Genomic DNA, 14,446 nt, shown 5'->3' on the forward strand with positions numbered 1-14,446 from the left:
GCAGAACCAAGCCATCCACGTCGCCTTGAATCGCTATGAATAGTGCAAAGCGAGCAATGAGGAAAAGCGGGCAGCGAGAGCGAGAGAAAGCGGGCAGCCGCCGCGAGAGAAATATCGAGAGGAAAGGGGGTCCACGCCAGCTGCGAGGTAAATATCTCATCTCTCTCTGCCTCCTCCTCTTCTCCATGCCGCCGCCGCCTCCTCCTCCCCCGCGACCCTGCCTCCTCCTTTCCTTTCCTCGATGTCGATGGCGGCACGGGGGAGCTCGTGGTCAGGCGGAGTCCTTTCCCGCGTCCATCCCGGCGGGGCCGGCGACCTGCAGCCAAAGGGTGACGGCGGCTAGGAGACAGAGAATATGAGAGGGGGAGAGAAGAGGAAGGGGGCGAGGGAGAAAGAGAGAGGTTGCTGCGCGGGGTGGTTTCGGATTGGGTGCAGGTCGCGGCCATGGGCGAGCAGGGGTGCTGTGGTTTTTGTGATGGGATCCGACAAGGTGCGGCTGGTGGTGGGGCCCCATGGGGCGCGGTGGCCACCGCACGGGAATGGGGGCTACTACCGGGTGCTGGTGCGGAGCGACCTCCAGCGGCAGAAGCCGGCGACATCTTCTCTCCCGGCAACGGTTTCGGCTGGTGCGTCACGCTCGCTCCCCCGCCTCGGCGGCTCGGCCGTCGGGTCTTGCTGCATTCCTCAGCACCTTTTACTGTTGCATTTGGCCAGTGACAAGTTTTGTGAAAAGAATTGCTACATTGTTATTACAGTAACTGCTGACATTGAGATCTTGGCTGCTACTTGTATGTACCAGTTCAGGAACTCGTATTATGCGTTACTACAATCAGCCAAGTGATTTGTTTTCTAATTTTTAGTATCATGTTGTCCTTAAACTTGAGATTTCTGCAGCGTTTCCTATAAACTACGGCTCTCTGTTATTCTATCAAGGTACTATTCTAACCTCTGTATTAGAGAGAATTGTTCTTTGACGCCAAGGAATTTTTCTTGTTAATAACAATCATAATTCTCTGTTACTTTTTTCAGTGCTAGCGTCCCGCAACCTTAAAGCCCACAGCCGACCAACAGGTAACTGCTTTCTGAACTTCTATTATCCAAATTGCATGTATGTACAGTTTTGAATGCTTGGTGGTTAGACCAAGAAGTTAGCTACAGGTCAGGTGTTACTTTTTGACTGAGTATCTATTATATCCATTAAGGAAAGAATATCTAAATAATTGGCTAGACTTCGGAAGTTTTGTGCTCAAATGAATAGTTCTTTACCTTTGAATTTTGGGTTTTGGTGGCTTCTATGTACTGGATACAATTTAGTATGTATGATAAATAAAAAAACTGAACAAAATTGTAGATGAGTAAGAGGTGCAGATCAATGATAATCAGGTCTCTTTAACTACTATGCAGCAAAAAAGACTAGGCACAATTGTTCAACAAGGTCAAAGATCTAATTGATTGGTATTTTATATTGCACATATGAGTTTCTGAGATTAGTCTTATTTTCTTCTATGACGACAATCTATCGTTTGACTTTACTATCATATATTTTCTTGCAGATGCAACATAGATAAAAAGGTGTTCATAGGATAGTTCAAACTGGAACTGAAGCCGATCTATTCTTGTCCCATGAAAGCCTAGCTTTATTCCATTTCCACCGTCTGATTTCGTCATGGAAGCATGGGGATGGATGTTTGAAAATGTGCATAATATGTGATATCTTTGCCCATGTGCATTTCATACAAAAAGAGGTGTCTTGCAATGATTTTTTTACGTGGAGTGCCTGTGGATTTTGCTGCTTATGGATATATACAACAAGTACTGAGAACATTTTTGCAGGTCACAATAGAGCTGAGCCGCCACAAAAGAGTTTTGTTGAGCTTAGAGATATGGATCCTTGTGAAACAGAGGTATGGCCATTCCCTTGCGTCGTGTTCAGTTTCATGTGTCCTGGACCTTCTTTTTCACACATTTAGCTTCAAGCTCCAATCATCTGTGAAGTCCAGTACCTTATTCTTATCGGAGCTGGATCAAGCTAACATGTGTTTCATTAGTACTGTATAAAGGATGCAAAGGAATCAAGTAGCAATTCAAATAATAAAAGAAAAATTAAATAACAGAAGGGTGTCATGTTCAGTGTGTATTGAAAGCTACTACTATCTAGAACATTGCATATGCCAAAATTTGAAGGTTGCAGGTGGCCAGTTTGATAAAGGGCATCCCATTGCATATACCTCCTGCTTGCGCGGGGTCCAAGGAAGGGGATCCGGCCAGTTTGATAAAGGGAATTTTGGTGTAACAATAAATTTTATAAAATATGTAACAATAAGTAAGTTGCCCATTTAGGGGATTCACAGTTGTTGTTTGATGAAATGCTCAGTAGGATGTGCACATTTTGTTTTTAGATTTTGCCATTAGTTGAATGGATAATCTCGTGCATAGGGTTCTCAATCTACTAATTTTTACCCTATCGTTATACATGATTCTGGATGTTTTGCTCAAGTTTGTGATTGAATTAAATGTGTCACATTTTTTTGCTGTGTTAAATTAAGCATGCCTTATGCCACTGGATTTTTCTAACCAACACAACACACTTCTACAATTTGAATGGATAATTCACTCCTGAATTAGCAGTGGATTCGGAGTTTATTCTTCAGCAACTTCAACTTGCGGTAGACTCCTGTTGCAGTTTGGTGACATAGGTCTGTGTCAAGTTGCTTAACAAATGCAGCTAGGTGCAATTCAATTAGCCAAAGCCACTATGCATTAAAATTTTAGATGTGCACAAGGGTGCTAAAATCATTATGGGACGTCTAGGAGCATGCTATATGCCCATTTCTACTTTCTGTTATGAATCACTAGCTTTATTACGACATTTGGATTTCAAGGTTTGCTTTACTTAGGTTGGTATGTACTCCAGCTTCTCATCTACCAGAGATTAATTGATTATATCTCTTTATCATTTTAATATACTCCATTAGTAATTACTAGATACTCTAAAGTGAGTTCTTTGTTAAATTTTGTTCAAGTCTATATTTTTAGATCATTTTCATATCTATATTTCTTACATAATAAATCTGTGTTGCAAAAGCTAAGGGTCTAGATGGTAATTTATGGTTTATTCAGTTGCTGACCATGTGATTGTGGCAGGCTACAAATTTTTTATGGGTTGTTGATTGCTTGATCTTTGCCTTATACAGGAGAAGGTCCGGTCCTCAACCCCTTTGAAAAAACTATAAGCAGCGGCCATACAGTTCAGAACAGGTACATGTTAAGTTCTGCTTACCTTCCATTTACATCTCCGCAAGTAACACTGACCTCATGTATCAATTGTTTGCTTTGTTATAGACTTAATCTGATCGACAAAGTGTAAAAAGCCAAGTCTTGCTCGACAAAGTGTAAAAAGCCAGGGTATCATTTATATAGTTATTTGGAATGCATGGTTAGGAATTAGAGGTCCTCTGGTGCCTCTAATGTCGCTCAGGTCCATACTACTCTATATACTCTTTGTCTCCTGTTAATTCTATTTTCTTCTTAATGAAAAGGTTAGATAATCACCTCTCTTGTGATATTTTGTCCTAAGAAGTGAGAAAATTGTTGGAAATATACCCTAGAGGCAATAATAAAAGTGTTATTATTATATTTCCTTGTTCATGATAATTGTCTTTTATTCATGCTATAACTGTATTATCCGGAAATCATAATACACGTGTGAATACATAGACCACAATATGTCTCTAGTGAGCCTCTAGTTGACTAGCTCGTTGTGATCAACAGATAGTCATGGTTTCCTGGCTATGGACATTGGATGTCGTTGATAACGGGATCACATCATTAGGAGAATGATGTGATGGACAAGACCCAATCCTGAGCATAGCACAAAGATCGTGTAGTTCGTTTGCTAGAGCTTTGCCAATGTCAAGTATCTCTTCCTTTGACCATGAGAGCGTGTAACTCCTGGATACCGTAGGAGTGCTTTGGGTGTATCAAACGTCACAACGTAACTGGGTGACTATAAATGTGCACTACAGGTATCTCCGAAAGTATCTATTGTTTTATGCGGATCGAGACTGGGATTTGTCACTCCGTGTAAACGGAGAGGTATCTCTGGGCCCACTCGGTAGGACATCATCATATGCGCAATGTGACCAAGGAGTTGATCACGGGATGATGTGTTACGGAACGAGTAAAGTGACTTGCCGGTAACGAGATTGAACAAGGTATTGGATACCGACGATCGAATCTCGGGCAAGTAACATACCGATAGACAAAGGGAATTGAATACGGGATTGATTAAGTCCTTGACATCGTGGTTCATCCGATGAGATCATCGTGGAACATGTGGGAGCCATCATGGGTATCCAGATCCCGCTGTTGATTATTGACCGGAGAACGTCTCGGTCATGTCTACATGTCTCCCGAACCCGTAGGGTCTACACACTTAAGGTTCAATGACGCTAGGGTTATAAAGGAAGTTTGTATGTGGTTACCGAATGTTGTTCGGAGTCCCGGATGAGATCCCGGACGTCATGAGGAGTTCCGGAATGGTCCGGAGGTAAAGATTTATATATGGGAAGTCCTATTTTGGCCACCGGAAAATGTTCGGGATTTTTCGGTATTGTACCGGGAAGGTTCTTGAAGGTTCCGGAGTGGGGCCCACCTGCATGGGGGGACCCACATGAACGTGGGTAGTGGGGGCAAGGCCCCACACCCCTGGTCAAGGCGCACCAAGATCCCCCCTTAGAAGGAATAAGATCATATCCCGAAGGGATAAGATCAAGATCCCTAAAAAGGGGGGATAACAATCGGTGGGGAAGGAAATGATGGGATTTCTTTCCTCCCACCTTGGCCAACGCCCCAATGGACTTGGAGGGAAAGAAACCAGCCCCTCCACCCCTATATATAGTGGGGAGACGCATGGGAGCTTCAAACGAAGTTCTGGCGCAGCCCTCCCCCTCTCCCAAGTCGTCCTCCTCTCCCGTGGTGCTTGGCGAAACCTTGCTGGATTGCCACGCTCCTCCACCACCACCACGCCGTTGTGCTGCTATTGGATGGAGTCTTCCTCAACCTCTCCCTCTCTCCTTGCTGGATCAAGGCATGGGAGACGTCACCGGGCTGTACGTGTGTTGAACGCGGAGGTGCCGTCCGTTCGGCACTAGGATCTCCGGTGATTTGGATCACGACGAGTACGACTCCTTCAACCCCGTTCTCTTGAACGCTTCCGCTTAGCGATCTACAAGGGTATGTAGATGCACTCTCTTTCTACTCGTTGCTGGTCTCTCCATAGATAGATCTTGGTGACACGTAGGAAAATTTTGAATTTCTGCTACATTCCCCAACAGTGGCATCATGAGTTAGGTCTATTGCGTAGATTCTTTGCACGAGTAGAACACAAAGTAGTTGTGGGCGTTGATGTTGTTCAATATGCTTACCGTTACTAGTCCAATCTTGTTTCGACGGTATTGTGGGATGAAGCGGCCCGGACCGACCTTACACGTACTCTTACGTGAGACAGGTTCCACCGATTGACATGCACTTGGTGCATAAGGTGGCTAGCGGGTGCCAGTCTCTCCCACTTTAGTCGGAACGGATTCGATGAAAAGGGTCCTTATGAAGGGTAAATAGCAATTGGCATATCACGTTGTGGTTTTGCGTAGGTAAGAAACGTTCTTGCTAGAAACCCATAGCAGCCACGTAAAACATGCAAACAACAATTAGAGGACGTCTAACTTGTTTTTGCAGGGTATGCTATGTGATGTGATATGGCCAAAAGGATGTGATGAATGATATATGTGATGTATGAGATTGATCATGTTCTTGTAATAGGATTCACGACTTGCATGTCGATGAGTATGACAACAGGCAGGAGCCATAGGAGTTGTCTTTATTTATTGTATGACCTGCGTGTCATTGAAGAACGCCATGTAAACTACTTTACTTTATTGCTAAACGCGTTAGTCATAGAAGTAGAAGTAGTCGTTGGCGTGACAACTTCATGAAGACACGATGATGGAGATCATGATGATGGAGATCATGGTGTCATGCCGGTGACAAGATGATCATGGAGCCCCGAAGATGAAGATCAAAGGAGCTATATGATATTGGCCATATCATGTCACTACTCTATTTGATTGCATGTGATGTTTATCATGTTTATGCATCTTGTTTACTTAGGACGACGGTAGTAAATAAGATGATCCCTTACACAAATTTCAAGAAGTGTTCTCCCCTAACTGTGCACCGTTGCTACAGTTCGTCGCTTCTAAGCACCACGTGATGATCGGGTGTGATGGATTCTTACGTTCACATACAACGGGTGTAAGACAGATTTACACACACGAAAACACTTAGGGTTAACTTGACGAGCCTAGCATGTATAGACATGGCCTCGGAACACGGAGACCGAAAGGTCGAGCATGAGTCGTATAGTAGATACGATCAACATGAAGATGTTCACCGACGTTGGCTAGTCCGTCTCACGTGATGATCGGACACGGCCTAGTTGACTCGGATCATGTAATCACTTAGATGACCAGAGGGATGTCTATCTAAGTGGGAGTTCATAAGATGAACTTAATTATCTTGAACATAGTCAAAAGACTCTTTGCAAATTATGTCATAGCTCGCGCTTTAGTTCTACTGTTTAGTTATGTTCCTAGAGAAAATATAGTTGAAAGTTGACAGTAGCGATTATGCGGACAGTAGAAAGCTTATGTCCTTAATGCACCGCTCAGTGTGCTGAACCCCAAACCTCGTCTGTGAATGTTGTAAACATCGGACATACACGTTTTGATAACTACGTGATAGTTCAGTTAAACGGTTTAGAGTTGAGGCACCAAAGACGTTTTCGAAACATCGCGGAACATATGAGATGTTTCGAGGGCTGAAATTGGGATTTCAGGCTCGTGCCCACGTCAAGAGGTATAAGACCTCCGACGATTTTTCTTAGCCTGCAGACTAAGGAGAAAAGCTCAATTGTTGTGCTTGTGCTCAGATTGTCTGAGTACAACAATCGCTTGAATCGAGTGGGAGTTGATCTTCCAGATGAAATAGTGATGGTTCTCCGAAGTCATTACCACCAAGCTGCTAGAGCTTCGTGATGAACTACGATATATCAGGGACATATATGATGATCCTTGAGATATTCGCGATGTTTGACGCCACGAAAGTAGAAATCAAGAAGGAGCATCAATTGTTGATGGTTGGTGAAACCACTAGTTTCAAGAAGGGCAACGGCAAGAAGGGATACTTCATGAAACGGCAATTCAGCTGCTGCTCTAGTGAAGAAACCCAAGGTTGAACCCAAACCCGAGACTAAGTGCTTCTGTAATAAGGGGAACAACCACTGGAGCAGAATTACCCTAGATACTTGGTAGATGAGAAGGCTGGCAAAGTCGATATAAGTATATTGGATATACATTATGTTAATGTGTACTTTACTAGTACTCCTAGTAGCACCAGGGTATTAAGATACCGGTTCGGTTGGTAAGTGTTAGTAACTCGAAATAAAAGGCTACGGAATAAACGGAGACTAGCTAAAGGTGAGCTGACGATATATGTTGGAAGTGTTTCCAAGTTTGATGTGATTAAACATCGCACGCTCCCTCTACCATCAAGATTAGTATTGAACCTGAATGGTTTATTGAATCTTGATCGTAGTGATACACATTTTCATTCCAAAAGATATAAGATAGTAATGATAGTACCACTTACTTGTGGCACTGCCATGTAAGTCATATTGGTGTAAAACGCATGAAGAAGCTCCATGTTGATGGATCTTTGGACTCACATGTTTTTGAAAAGTTTGAGACATGCGAACCATGTCTATTGGTGTATATGCATGAAGAAACTCCATGCGAATGGACCGTTTGAACTCACTTGATCTTGAATCACTTGAGACATGCAAATCATACCACATGGGCAAGATGACTGAAATCCTCGATTTCAGTAAAATGGAACTAGAAAGCAACTTGTGGGAAGAAATACATTTTGATGTATGCAATCCAATAAGTGTTGAGGCATGTAGTGGATATCGTTATGTTCTTACTTCACAGATGATTCGAGTAGTTGTTGAGAATATTTACTTGATGAAACACAAGTCTGAATTATTGAATGGTTCAAGTAATTTCAGAGTGAAGTAGAAGATCATTGTGACAGGAAGATAAAATGTCTATGATATGATCATAGAGATGAATATCTGAGTTACGAGTTTTGGCACACAATTAAGACATTGTGGAAATTGTTTCGCAATAAATACCGCCTGGAACACCATAGTGTGATGGTGTGTCCGAACATCATAGTTGCACCCTATTGGATATGGTGGGTACCATGATGTCTCTTATCGAATTACCACTGGCATTCATGGGTTAGGCATTAGAGACAACCACATTCACTTTAAATAGGGCACCACGTAATTCCGTTGAGATGACACCGTATGAACTATGGTTTAGAGAAACCTAAGTTGTCGTTTCTTAAAGGTTTGGGGTTGCGATGCTTATGTGAAAAAGTTTCAGGATTGATAAGCTCGAACCCAAAGCGGATAAAATGCATCTTCATAGGACACCCAAAATAGTTGGGTATACCTCCTAATTCAGATCCGAAAGCAATATGGATTATTTCTTGAATCGGGTCCTTTCTCGAGGAAAGATTTCTCTCGAAAGAGTTGAGTGGGAGGATGGTGGAGACTTGATGAGGTTATTGAACCATCACTTCAACAAGTGTGTAGCAGGGCACATGAAGTTGTTCCTGTGGCACCTACACCAATTGAAGTAGAAGCTTATGATAGTGATCATGAAGTTTCGGATCAAGTCACTACCGTACCTTGTAGGGTGACATGGATACGTACTACTTCAGAGTGGTACAGTAATCCTGTCTTGAAGGTCATGTTGCTAGACAATAATGAACCTACGAGCTATGGAGAAGCGATGGTGGGCCCAAATTCCGACAAATGGTTAGAAGCCATAAAGTCCGAGATAGGATCCATGTATCAGAACAAAGCATGGACTTTGATGGACTTGCCCGATGATCGGCAAGCCATTGAGATAAATGGATCTTTAAGAAGAAGACGGACGTGGATGGTAATGTCACCGTCCATGAAGCTCGACTTGTGGCGAAGAATTTTTCACAAGTTCAAGGAGTTGACTACGATGAGATTTTCTCATCAGTAGCGATGCTTAAAGTCCGTCGGAATCATGTTAGCATTGGCTGCATTTATGAAATCTGGCAGATGGATGTCAAGACAAGTTTCCTTACCAGTTTTTGTAAGGAAAGGTTGTATGTGATACAATCAGAAAAGTTTTGTCAATCCTAAGGATGCTAAAAGGTATGCTAGCTCCAGCGATCCTTCTAAGGACTGGAGTAAGCATCTCGGAGTTGGAATGTACACTTTGATGAGATGATCAAAGATTTTGGGTTTGTACAAAGTTTATGAGAAACTTGTATTTCCAAAGAAGTGAGTGGGAGCACTATAGAATTTCTGATGAGTATATGTTGTTGACATATTGTTGATCAGAAATGACGTAGAATTTCTGGAAAGCATATAGGGTTATTTTGAAAGTGTTTTTCAATGGAAAGCCTGGATTAAGCTATTTGAACATTGAGCATCAAGATCTATAAGGATAGATCAAAATGCTTAATAATACTTTCAAATGAGCACATACCTTGACATGATCTTGAAGGTGTTCAAGATGGACCAGTCAAAGAAGGAGTTCTTGCCTGAGTTGTAAGGTACGAAGTTAAGACTTAAAGCTCGACCTCGGCAGAATAGAGAGAAAGGACGAAGGTCATCCCCTATGCTTAAGACATAGGCTCTACAGTATGCTATGCTGTGTACCGCACCTGAAGTGTGCCTTGCCATGAGTCAGTCAAGGGGTACAAGAGTGATCCAAAAATGGATCATAGGACAGCGGTCAAAGTTATCCTTAGTAACTAGCGGACTAAGGAATTTTTCTCGGTTATGGAGGTGGTAAAAGACTTCGTCGTAAAGGGTTACGTCGATACAAGCTAAACACCTATCCGGATAGCTCTGAGTAGAGAGACCGGATACATATAATGGAGCAACAATTTAGAATAGCTCCAAGTAGAACAGTTATTTGGAATAGCTCCAAATAGAGCGTGGTAGCTGCATCTAGGAGATGACATAGAGATTTGTAAAGCACACACGGATCTGAAAGGTTCAGACCCGTTGACTAAAACCTCTCTCACAAGCAACATGATCAAACATAAAACTCATTGAGTGTTAATCACATAGTGATGTGAACTAGACTAGTGACTCTAGTAAACTCTTGGGTATTAGTCACATGGCGATGTGACCTGTGAGTGTTAATCACATGGCGATGTGAACTAGATTATTGACTCTAGTGCAAGTGGGAGACTGTTGGAAATATGCCCTAGAGGCAATAATAAAAGTGTTATTATTATATTTCCTTGTTCATGATAATTGTCTTTTATTCATGCTATAACTGTATTATCCAGAAATCGTAATACACGTGTGAATACATAGACCACAATATGTCCCTAGTGAGCCTCTAGTTGACTAGCTCGTTGTGATCAACAGATAGTCATGGTTTCCTGGCTATGGACATTGGATGTCGTTGATAACGGGATCACATCATTAGGAGAATGATGTGATGGACAAGACCCAATCCTGAGCATAGCACAAAGATCGTGTAGTTCGTTTGCTAGAGCTTTGCCAATGTCAAGTACCTCTTCCTTTGACCATGAGAGCGTGTAACTCCTGGATACCGTAGGAGTGCTTTGGGTGTATCAAACGTCACAACGTAACTGGGTGACTATAAAGGTGCACTACAGGTATCTCCGAAAGTATCTATTGTTTTATGCGGATCGAGACTGGGATTTGTCACTCCGTGTAAACGGAGAGGTATCTCTGGGCCCACTCGGTAGGACATCATCATATGCGCAATGTGACCAAGGAGTTGATCACGGGATGATGTGTTACGGAACGAGTAAAGTGACTTGCCGGTAACGAGATTGAACAAGGTATTGGATACCGACGATCGAATCTCGGGCAAGTAACATACCGATAGACAAAGGGAATTGAATACGGGATTGATTAAGTCCTTGACATCATGGTTCATCCGATGAGATCATCGTGGAACATGTGGGAGCCATCATGGGTATCCAGATCCCGCTGTTGGTTATTGACCGGAGAACGTCTCGGTCATGTCTACATGTCTCCCGAACCCGTAGGGTCTACACACTTAAGGTTCGATGACGCTAGGGTTATAAAGGAAGTTTGTATGTGGTTACCGAATGTTGTTCGGAGTCCCGGATGAGATCCCGGACGTCATGAGGAGTTCCGGAATGGTCCGGAGGTAAAGATTTATATATGGGAAGTCCTATTTTGGCCACCGAAAAATGTTCGGGATTTTTCGGTATTGTACCGGGAAGGTTCTAGAAGGTTCCGGAGTGGGGCCCACCTGCATGGGGGGACCCACATGAACGTGGGTAGTGGGGTCAAGGCCCCACACCCCTGGTCAAGGCGCACCAAGATCCCCCCTTAGAAGGAATAAGATCATATCCCGAAGGGATAAGATCAAGATCCCTAAAAAGGGGGGATAACAATCGGTGGGGAAGGAAATGATGGGATTTCTTTCCTCCCACCTTGGCCAACGCCCCAATGGACTTGGAGGGAAAGAAACCAGCCCCTCCACCCCTATATATAGTGGGGAGACGCATGGGAGCTTCAGACGAAGTTCTGGCGCAGCCCTCCCCCTCTCCCAAGTCGTCCTCCTCTCCCGTGGTGCTTGGCGAAGCCCTGCTGGATTGCCACGCTCCTCCACCACCACCACGCCGTTGTGCTGCTGTTGGATGGAGTCTTCCTCAACCTCTCCCTCTCTCCTTGCTGGATCAAGGCATGGGAGACGTCACCGGGCTGTACGTGTGTTGAACGCGGAGGTGCCGTCCATTCGGCACTAGGATCTCCGGTGATTTGGATCACGACGAGTACGACTCCTTCAACCCCGTTCTCTTGAACGCTTCCGCTTAGCGATCTACAAGGGTATGTAGATGCACTCTCCTTCCCCTCGTTGCTGGTCTCTCCATAGATAGATCTTGGTAACACGTAGGAAAATTTTGAATTTCTGCTACGTTCCCCAACAAAAATTAATGGTGATCAAATATGTCTTTATGTAGAGTTATATTGATGGTTTCTTGAAATGTCATAGCGTACAAAATCCCGTGGATATCTAATTGGATCTACAATGTTTTCATGCCCCATCAAAACTGCCTGTTTAGATAAACACAGTGAAGAACTTCACAAGAACAATAAGCCAGTTGCAGAAACAAAAGTACTTATACATTTTCTGCTAAATTCAGCATGTTTATTTATTAATCTCTCCGATTATTCTTGTGTCTACAGCTTGCACGTGGGATTACAAATGGCCGTAGGTTGCCCACTGCAACAGCCTTGTTGTTTTCTTGTAGCAAGGGACTACCAAAGAAGAAGAGATGATGCGGGTTCAGAATCTGACAATATCTGTGTTAGTGCTGGCAGATCCAAAGACAGAAAGAAACAGACAGTTTCACATACTAGCAACCGTAGGATCATTTTCAAAAAGGTAAGTCTGCACAAAGAGAAAAAGTATTACTTACTACTATATTTTTTGCTACTTATTTCTCTTTCTAAACCATATTTGGTCAGCACCTAAATATCGACGAAAAAGTTTCTTTTTATTTCTTTTTAATGCACAGATACGACGACAAATAGGCTTGAAGCAAAAATAAATCCAACCACCGTTTACAGGGCCGGTCAAGGTTACTGGGACAAACAGGACAAACACTGTTGATCCACTTGCTCCACCTCTCGTATGACCTTACTGGGTCAAACTTTAGAACCACAGATGATAGGCGTGGTCGATAGACCCATACACATGAGCACAGAATCAAATGAGGGATCCAAGAGAGAAATTAGAGCTCATCTTCCTAATAGAGTTGAACACAAACCTGCAGCAGTACTGTTTCTCGCTGGTGGACAAACACCACACGATGGCAAGATCTGGCGCCTCGGCGCGTGTCAGGCCCTACGTCAGTCAAGATAACACAAAATTTGGCTTCTTAGACAAAGAAAGGTCAATGTACTATTTGCATCATCTAAACGATTTCATTCAACTTTGACTGCCACATGTATCATCAAAATCAGGCAGAAAGATGGTTACCTTCATGTCCACTTCCATAATTTGATTGTGTTAATGCTGCTCCATGAAAGACAAAAACAATTCTTAGTAATGAACAACATCACTTAACAACAAAACCAGACTCCTGTCGTTCTAAATCATTTTATTATCTTCTCACGTGATGCATATACGATTGCTAATACTGTCTTCTTTGTCATCAGCCTACCGTGATGGAAAAAATCAGAATCCCAACAAAAGTGCTTTTCGATGCTATGATGCAGCAGCTAGGTCTCCCAAATGCAGTGTACTCAACACAGAAGGCAAGAGCAATTGGTCTTCATACAACTATTCACTTCTATCCCTCCAAGTATCAACTGGATAACAAATCTTCCAGGATAGTCAATATCAATCCATGTAGCCAACAAACTATAAGATGTTGAAGACCAACTAGCAAACGAAGCTCTCAAGTACATGAAAAGCATCCATAGTAAAGTGCTACAGGACATAAACTACGACAACATGCAGCTGCTCCAGCAAAAGTGTGAACCTCTTGAGCATCAGCAGAAAGGAAAACACAACCTAATATACTATTTTAGCAACAGCTGGTGCCATAGCCTCGGTGGAGATCACATGCCAGTGAAGGAACTTTACTATATAATAGATAGCAACTTCACAGCCGGATCAACATCCAAAGACAATGATCTGAATCATATTTTGTCGCAAGTAAGATATGTTGTTGATCGTCTCAGTGATACAGCCACACAATCAGATTATGATCTCCAATAGACAAACAAGTACTATTGGAGCCAGGATGATGATGTTGAAGGAATTTCTGCTATGAACAATGAAAACATTCAATCGCAACCACTATGAACAATTGCCTGAACGCCGATGAAACATCCACCAATCACACTAGATATGCATGCCGATGAAACATCCACCAATCACACTGGAGATGTATCTCTGCCTATCTACCTTCCTTCCTAATAGCATTGTAAATATTCCATCTGCCTATCTACCTTCCTTCTTAATAGCATTGTAAATATTCCATCGTAAGCTTCTTAGAACACTATGTATCATGAATAATCCATGTGTTCCAATCTGTCTCTAAATAGAACTCTTTTAATACTTGCCTTGCTCTCGCCCCTTGCGCCATTGGCGCAACGGGTCATCTAGTGGTTTTAAAGGGTGCGAGAGGGGACAGCCATTTCCACTAGCAAGGTACGGTTGCTGTCTAAGATTCGTTCCCCGTGTTGAAAGGGGGATGGCTTGCCTGCCACTGCTGTGCTCCGATCCATATTCCCACGTGAATAACGGCT

At 43.0% G+C, this 14,446-nt stretch overlaps 1 long non-coding RNA gene across 1 annotated transcript; it reads left to right on the forward strand.

Annotated features, from left to right (window-relative positions):
* Positions 1 to 117: 117 nt before the first annotated feature.
* LOC119274473 lies at positions 118 to 14,182 on the forward strand. Its single transcript, XR_005135157.1, has 7 exons — positions 118 to 933; positions 1,030 to 1,071; positions 1,554 to 1,745; positions 1,834 to 1,904; positions 3,195 to 3,258; positions 12,374 to 12,572; positions 13,349 to 14,182. It is a non-coding gene; the product is annotated as an uncharacterized LOC119274473 (long non-coding RNA).
* The last annotated feature ends 264 nt before the right edge of the window (positions 14,183 to 14,446 follow it).

Source organism: Triticum dicoccoides, chromosome 3B (genome assembly GCF_002162155.2).
Source record: "Triticum dicoccoides isolate Atlit2015 ecotype Zavitan chromosome 3B, WEW_v2.0, whole genome shotgun sequence".
NCBI classification, from domain to species: domain Eukaryota; kingdom Viridiplantae; phylum Streptophyta; class Magnoliopsida; order Poales; family Poaceae; genus Triticum; species Triticum dicoccoides.